Raw genomic sequence first — 9443 nt, forward strand, 5'->3', positions numbered from 1 at the left:
ACAATTTAAGTCAAATATAAATTGCGAAGTGACTGTGCTAGAGCCACGGAACCCGGAAATGGCTAACACCTTCTCCCGGGTTAACAGAATTCCTTACTTAGAATTTCTGGTTCGCAGACTTTAAAAAATAAATATTTCCTCGATTTGGGATTTTAAAATAAACCGGTGACTTGGGACACTAAATAAACTATTTCAAGTGGCGACTTCTGAATTAAATAAATAATCTCATCTCGAATAATATCGATTTAATTGGAAAAACTCCTTTATATCGCCCTTCGGACGGGTAAAAAAGGATGTGTGACATCTACCACTTTGTGTTCCTCATGTTTCCTTAAGTTTAGTTCTGACATTCTTTACCAATGTGAACTTTCTTAAGTTTTACAGTATTTGTGCTGCTAAATTGTATCTAGGTGGAAGGTGCACTACCAGATCTTGGTTTAGAGAGGAGACATGTAAATTTTGAAATACTATTAGCTAATTTTCAGCATTTTGCTCTTTCCTGTCAATGACGGGGAGGAATTTTGGAAAATTCATGTGTTGAGATATCTTCAATTGCTGGAATGAACTCCAACTTCTCAGTTTGCACGAATCCCCTTCTTTTTTTCTTGTTGTTTTCTCTGCCTATCGCAAGAGAAGGGAGGTTCATCTACTAATAGCTGCTGGTGACTTCTACTCTATCTCACCTTGAGCTTGAAGGGAGATAAAAAGGAGAATCACATATTTATAACTTCAATGCTTAATAAGCATTCTTTTCTAAAAAATGTGACACCACCGTGTCTTTCAAATAATTAGTCACACTCTACTTTGATTGCCATGGTCCCACGTGGACAAATAATTTTTATACTTATTTACTTAAGCTAATAATTAGTCAATTATCCACATAATTAAGAATTATCTCAAATTATGTGAGAAATTAACTTATAAATCCCCTAATTTACTTTAGGCCCGATTTAGATTAGTATTGCGATTATATATACGTTCGCGTAATATAATTGCAAATTTTAACTATTAAAAGACTCAAGGGATGCGTCCGCGCAACTTCAACCAAAATTTTTCTTATTAAAATAAACAAAGCGTTATTAATTGTGGACACGTTCGCGTGACATGATATTTGACGCACCAAAGGAAAAGAGTATACATACGTGTAACTCAATTCTTTAATTACGAACAAATTAAGTGATTTAAAAGCGGTAAAAAGATAATTGCACATAAGTCCTAAAAATGAGTAGTTAAACAATTTAAGCCAAGTATAAATTGCTAAGCGACCGTGCTAGAACCACGGAACCTGGGAATGCCTAACACCTTCTCCCCGGTTAACAGGATTCCTTACTTAAAATTTCTGGTTCGGAGATTTTAAAAAATAAATATTTCCTCGATTTGGGATTTTAAAATAAACTGGTGACTTGGGACACCAAATAAACTATTCCAAGTGGCGACTCTGAATTAAATAAATAATCCCATCTCGAATAATGTCACTTTAATTGGAAAAACTCCTTTATATCGTCCTTCGGGCGGGTAAAATAGGAGGTGCGACAGCTCTGGCAACTCTGCTGAGGAAAAGAACCCCAGAACTTCCGGTTCAGGGTTCAAGAATTCGAGCTTGTTAATGCGATTTTTATTTGGCTTTATTGTTGATATTACTGTATTTTGTGGACTTAATGTGTTAATTGTCATTTACCGCTTTGATATTACTTGAACTGTATTTAAATGTCTTCTTACACCACCCATCTGAGTCTTCTGAAAATGGTGCACACGTTCGCGTGGCCCACTTTTTCTATAGAAATTATACCAAATAAGACGGGGTTGGGCAAGCAACAAGGCCGGGCAGACTTTCGTGCTCCCGGTACGTTGCCCCCTCCTCGACCCCAGTTGTCTGCTCGGGTAACCCAAGTCTAGACCATAAACCCCAGGTTTTAAACTTAAAATAACTCAACCTCATGCCGGATCCCTAGTAGAAACGATTATTTGCATCACGTGCATTTGACCTTGGGGACTCAACACAGGGGTTGGGTCTGTCTAGGACAGGTGTACCCAAAACAAACACCATCTTGATGCATCCTACGTGCTATATGAATATTTATTTGTTTCGTCTTGCATGTTGACCGGTTAAGAAAGAGAAAAATCAAGAGTGAGGTAGGATAGAGAATTTCCTCAATTTCTCAATCCCGGTATTTGAAAATATCCCGAAACTATGCCGAATTTTTGAAAAAAAAAGGAAAAAAAAAAAGAAAATGTATTTCAAAAGAGTGAGTCAAATATCATGTTTTTATGTCAAAATTGACCAAACTATGCAGGTCTGATTCTTACCGAATGTGAGATACGTAGACAACCCACATAAGGTTCGGCCTCATTTTTTTACAAATAATAAAATAAAGGTGTTTTAGGGCTTTGGTCAAAATAATAAGTCGACCCAGCTTCGGTTGTATTTTAACTCGTTTCTTACCGGAATAGCCTTAGATTACATTCCAATTATCGAAAGGCTATTTTCGGGAGGAACGGGAAAGTCTGTTTAAAAGGTGTCTTTTCCAATTAAATACTTACCCCCGGGCCTCAAAATTCGTTTGGAATTGTGAAGGGGCCACGTTTGCAAAAACGACCATTTTTGCTAACATAGCAATAAAAGGGTCCTTGTCCATTGATTTTCTTCAGAAAAACTTGTTTTGCAAAAAGAGTTCACAAGAGTCAACCCTAACATTAACCCTCCGTAGGTACAAATGAATACTGTCTAGGACTCATCGCAATCTGTATAGAACGAGTTCAGTTGCAGCTTCGCAGGTGGTGGGATGATTTATATGAAGATGGACGAGAATGGGTGAAAGAATAATTGGGTTCCCTGGTAGACATCATGCACATCAAACCCCAGGAGGATTTAATTAAAGCTTTGGTAACCTTTTGCGATCCCGTTCACAATGTGTTCCATTTCTCGGATTTTGAGCTCACACTCACTCTAGAAGAAATAGACGGGTATATTGATTTCGGACAAGAGTTAAGAAAGCAGCAACTCATATTCCCCAAGGCTCCCTCGGTGCACAAATTCTTCGATCTTCTGAATATCAGCAAACAAATGAACAAGGCCCACGCAAGCAAAGGGTGTTGCTCTTTATACTTCTTGTATTTCAGGTTCGGGCACTCAGCCGGGTTTGAAACACATGAAAAGGGGTTGAGTAACAAACAAGACAAGAGCATATGGCAAATTCATCATCGGTTTGCCTTCATCGTGGCATTTCTAGGGGTTATGGTCTTTCCGAATGCGGAGGGAACAATAGACATTTGCATGGCCAGAATCGCATAGGTCCTTGTCGACAAAATAGATCACACACTTGTCCCATTAGTGCTGGCGGACATTTACCGGGCTTTAACCCTATGCAAATCTGGGGCTCAATTTTTCGAAGGTTGCAAAGTTCTTCTTCAAATGTGGATGATCGAACACCTTCGTCGTCATCCTAAGTTCATGAGATATGCTTCGGACGGGAACAATTTCATCAAAAAGTATGAGGAAAGGGTGGAAGACTACAAACCGCCAGAATGGTTTGAAGCCTGGGTTTCCTATTTGAGAAAATTGAGAGCAAATCAAATTGAATGGACCATAGGATGGCTCCCGGTAACAGAAGTCATATACATGACCGCTTCAAAGGGCTACTTGATGATGATGGGAGTGAAAAGTATACAACCATATGCACCACAAAGAGTTCTAAGACAACTGGGAAGATATCAGGTGATACCCGAAGAGGCAGATCTAAGCACCCAAGTCATTGAATTACACCCAGAAGCAACGATACCCGAGGCTTTAGTTCAAAGGGACTGGAATTTTTGTCGGTATCTAAAAAGTGACACCCAGGTACCAATCCCAGTTAAGGGCGAAGTTGATCCCAATTAAGATGCTTGGTTTGAAAGGAGCTTCTATGCGAACAATGAGCCGGAGCCGGAGCCGAGAGACCTGCCAAAAGGCCCCATGTTCAAGCCTATAATGACAAAATTCAGGAAAGGTTACACTGGGGGGAAAAGGAAAAGAAATATCAAGCCAGCATTCACGCTTTGCGAGAAGAGTTGAGAAATGTCACATTCAACAATGATTTACAGACACAAGAGGTCGAGGGTGAGAGGAAAAGATTGGTTCAAGAAAATGAAGCTCTCAGAGCCTAGGTTCGACAACTGAGAATAGCAGCCGAGAATCCGGACAGAAGCAGGAAAGATGAAAGGCTCATTTACAACCTTAACCAAAAGGTGTGTGACTATGAAGATGACCTGCAGAAAGCTGAGTCTGAGCTAGCAAAAGTACGAACAATGCTGGCTAAAAATGCAGAGGGGCGTGCAGCTTTTGTTCAACAGATGAAAGAAAGATATGAAAGAGGGGTCACAAGTTGGGAAAAGGAGATTAGCAACCTCGAAAGTAAAATGGCTAAACAAGCCAAAAATTTTAAAGCCGAGAGAGAACATTGTTAAGCCTTGATGGCACAGTTGGAAGGGGACCTACAGCACTTGCAAGAGCAAAATCACACTGCCACCTAGGTCTTAGAGGCTAGATCCCAGCAGATTGGGCGTTTGTTGCAAGAAAAGGGCATCATAAGAGAAAGGGTCAGGAGGATTGCTGACTACATCACAATGAAATGCAGTGCGTGTGAGGATATGAACAGATCCATGTTCTTTTCCACTGTAATGATCTTTGTCCGCCAGATAATGGAGGATCTCTATCAGCTCCAAGATGACATGGCACGTAGGCCCGCTACAAGACTAGTTGGTGTTCCTAGGACAGGGTTGGAGGCACTGATGTTTTCTTGATTGTATTTTCTTTTTTTTCCGAGTCTGTATTTTCATTTTTAAAAGCATGTTTCCAGTTTGTTTGGGGTTTCAAATTCCTAGAAAAGTATGTCTTGAGTCTGTTTGAAGTTTTTCCTAGAAAAAGTATGTTTCGAGTCTTTTGTAATTCAGTAAAATAGAGGTTGTATTAATGAAAATTTGAAAAAAAGAACAAAAAAAGAGAGAAAAAAATTGTTCCTTTATTTGTCGCATTTACTTCTTGAACTACGTGATGATCTGATTCACATGGCGTCGTGATACGTAGGCAATCCTCATCAGATCCGGTCATGTTTTCGTAAATAACTCAAATAAGAGAGGGATGTGAAAAGAAAGAACCGACAGAAAAATCCAAAAAGAAAGAAAAGAGAGCCAAAGAAAAATCAAAGAAAAATGAAAAAGAGAGCAAGGAAAAGAGAGGAAAAGGAGAATAGAAGCATAAAAAGCCAAAATGAAAAAAAAAAACTGGGGGAAAGTAAGCAAAACCGCGATGAAACATGCAACCATTGCGAAACATGTAGAAACACATTTAACTGTATAGGTGCATTACACCTCAACGTGCGATTACCTATGTGTTATTTGCTTCACACTGACCGGTTTGTTGTCTACTGTTAAGTCCAGGTTCTATAGTAAGGTGGTTGGTTATAAAATAGTCTAGCTTCACATCCATAATTCACGAGATCGAAAGAAAGCATTGAAATGTCGTCGGAAACTCCTCTACCAACAATTCCTATTGCGGATGATAGTCCGATCTCGGGTATCCCAACTTCAGAATTGGCAGCTACTAAGGAAAACAGAATTCTGCGTCTCCGCCTAATGGGAATGTGGGATGCCTGGGCCGATGGAAGAGAACCACCAAGTGTGATCCCTAGGTTCCTTGAGCTTTTTCCTAGGGCAAGTGGGATCTCCAATGTCCCAATCAGTCACCCCAATACCCCACTGAGATATCCTACCATCTCGGCCCACTTTGTTGGAACACCTTTTGAGGCTCGCCATCAGGTGTTGATGTCAGGTGTGACTTCAAATTTATTAACTGCACCACCTTGCTCATCTACGGCACAACCTACACTGCCCATGCCTAGCTTTGACCCATTGTGAGGCCCCGTGAAAAAATTTCCACCCTAAACCTAAAAGCTCATGGTGGCAATTAGGATCATGTGTTAGAGATGCATCAAATTCTTTGCGGCGAGTTTGCTCGCCGCGGTTCGAACCTTTTTGGACTGATCTATGCTATAAAAAGTAAAGAAATAATGTTTTCCAGAAAATGCGATTTTGCGGTCGCATATTAGGTATGCGGACCGCATAATCGTCGCAAAGTGGGTTAGTGTTTTGGTCAAATTAGAGTTTAAATGTGCAGTCCATTATGCGATGCATAACCGATATGCGGACCGCATAGTCGTCGCATAATTTCCTTGGGATTTTGAAAGGAGCAGTTCTGCAGCGCATTATGCGACTGCAGAACGGGTATGCAGACCGCATTTCTACCACATACCCAGACAGAATGTTCAGATGTTGGGAGCACTTTTGCGGTCCATTATGCGGGCCGCATTTCCACTTTGCGATCGCAAATGCGATCGCAGACCTGACTCGGGGCTCCAATTTTCTAAATTTTAAACCCGACCCCTTATCGATATATTCGGTGTTATAACTCATTTTGAGCATATTTCCTGATGCTATTAGAGAGAGAGAGAGAGGGTCTTAGAGAGGAAAGTGCTTCCCATCAAATTACTCCATGAAACCTTGCCAAATCTATGAAGATAATTAAGTGAGGGCACCTAAATCTTCATCCCAAAAGGTAAGACTTCATTACCTCAGTTCTTATTCCTATGCTTAGCAATAAGGGATTACTAGTGAAGTAATTTATGGGTATAAGAATGAATTTCTTGCATGCATATCACACCATAGAATATGGGGAGGTAGTAAACTAAAAAGAAAGCAATTAGGGAATAAAATGATAGAAATTTCTCTCAAAAGGGCCTAAGATCACAATGCACCTTTAGTGTTTGATAGTATGCTCAAAACAAGCTAGAATCTCAACCTCGTCTCTAATTCTCGGTTTAATTTATAATTCTTACACAATAGATCGAAGTGCTAAAAGTTCCGGAATTTTGTAAGGAATAAGGAAAGCTTTATTGAGGTATGTATGGCTAAAACCCCATCTTTTAGAAATTGAGCTTCATCGTTGGTTGTGTGAGTACGGTAAGATTAAATTGAATTGTTGTATTGATTGCTATTTGACTTGACTTGGTGTTGCAACCTTATATGCATTGAAACTGTGTCTCAAATTTATCAACGTGTTATTATTGATAATTTGAAAAGGTGCAAGGGCTATGAATCATGTATCGAAATGCTTAGACCTTAGATTGAAATTGAAGTGTGTTGTTGTGCCATTTACATGAAGTCTCATCTACGCCTACAACCTTATTTCTTGTGTGCCATACTCTCTTAAATTACAAACCTAATGTTGAAAATGGGAACCATGTGAAACGTGAATTATGGAATGTGAAAATTCTGGCCCCAAGTGCCAGTAAACTAATACATGTGTAACCAAAGATTGGAGTGAGATGAATAATGGAAACTGGTAATGCCTTGGTAATGCGGCCTAGCCAATCGGGCCGTGATCAGACGCCATGACATATACAAATGGCGGTTATGCATTGATGATTGAAACTGGAAAGTGTGAATAGAATATTGGTAACGTCTGCAGGAGACGGCCTAGCCGATCGGGTAGAGAACGGACTCCTCTCAAGATAGCGGTGGTAATGTTAACAATGTGGAACAGTATGAGATGCCCAACTAAAGGCTATGGAAACATGATGTGAAGGTTGTGTAATTTGTTCATGTTGATAATGTTGTGATCATTTAAAGCTTTGAAGTGATACCTGTGATTTCCTTATTTGTATTTGAAAGTTCTTTCTAATTTGATGGTGTTTAGTTATACATACTAGTGCTATTCGATGGCACTAACGTTCCTTTTGCCGGGGGCTCTACATTTTTTTAAATGAATGTAGGTGGCTCCATAACGGATAGTGTCGGTCGTGTGTAGCGAAGCATCCCTCTTCTCAAGATTTTGTATATCCCCTTTCTCTTTTGTATCCTAGAGGCTCTGTAGACATATGTGTGGGTTATGTACGGGGGTTGGATGGGTATACGAACCATGTTGTAATTCTAAACTTATGTTGCCCATAAATTATAACTCTATGGGGATCTTGGAAACTAACTCATCTACGGTTTAATGTGGTGTTTAAAATGAACTATCAATGTAGAATGTGTTGTCCTTCCCCGTCTAAATAGATAAACAAAAGTATGGTTTCTTTATTAATATTGAGGTGGGTTGGAAGTGTATGGTAAGGCTTGCTCAGTCGGGTTTATTCAGTGGAGCACCGGTCACGCTCCTCGGATTTTTGGGCATGACAAACTTGGTATCAGAGCCTAAGGTTTTAAAGTGTCCTAGGATGTCTCAGTGCCGTGTCTAGTAGAGTCCTTCTTATCGGTGTGTAGTCGACCACATCTATAAGTTGGAGGCTACTTGGGCATTTAGGAATAACACCCTTCTTTGATGTTCTGGATCGTGCGGTGCAATTGTCCCTCTCTAATTAGTGCAATGTTCTATCTTTCAGTAAATGACACCTAAGAAGAAAGCGAGAATTAGCCAAGCAGCCAATGCCACCTCAGGAGTGGCTGATGATTCACTGCTTGATATTGTGGATGAGGGTAGCTGCCCTGCTATCGCTCTGCCTAATTTTTCTACTCCAGAGCAGACTACTCTAGTTCCCACACCCATGGAGGGTACCACCATCCCTCCCGTTGATACTCATGTCACGCCTCCAACTCTAGCTTCCACTTCTGGCATTTCGGATGGGGATCTTAGGGGATCTATTCAAATGTTGACCCAGCTAGTGGCCTCCCAAGCTCAGAGGTCTATTGTTGCTCCTAGTTTATCCAGCTAGCAAGGGGATTCTACTAGTTCTAGAGTGAACAGATTTCTTCAGTTAGACCCTCATGTGTTTACAGGTGACAATCCAGAAGAAGACCCTCAGGATTTTATTGATGAGATGTACAAGACCATCAGGGTTATGCATGCAACTGAGATAGAAGGAGTAGAATTGGCTGCCTACCGCTTGAAAGGGGTGGCCTATTCATGGTTTGACTTGTGGGAGGATTCCCGAGAGGAGGGGCTCTATCCGGCGAGGTGGAGCGAGTTCATTGATGCCTTTATTAACCATTTCCTGCCCGCTGAGACAAGGGCAGCCCATGCGGCATAGTTTGAAAATTTGAGGTGAGTTTGCTCGCTTTTCCAAGTATGCCATTCATATTTTGCCCACAATGGAGGCCAAGGTGCACCAGTTTGTTCAGGGCCTTAATTCTTTGACTATTAATGAGGCTTCTACGGTTGCATTGAATTCTGACATGAATTATGGAAAGATGGTAGAATTTGCTCAGGCCACAAAGAATCGTAAATTAAAGAAAAGAATGGAGACAGAGGGTAGCAGCAAGGCCCAGTCTACGGGCAATATAGGAGAGTCACTAGGTGGGGGAAGATCAGCTTTCAAGGGAGGATCATCATGGCCTTCCCAGTCTATTGCACAATCTTCAGCCAGTGCACCGCCGTCAGGGCCCAGATAGCAACAGTGGAGTCGTTTCAGGCC

The sequence above is a fragment of the Nicotiana tabacum genome, chromosome 22 (assembly GCF_000715075.1).
Source record: "Nicotiana tabacum cultivar K326 chromosome 22, ASM71507v2, whole genome shotgun sequence".
NCBI classification, from domain to species: Eukaryota; Viridiplantae; Streptophyta; class Magnoliopsida; order Solanales; family Solanaceae; genus Nicotiana; species Nicotiana tabacum.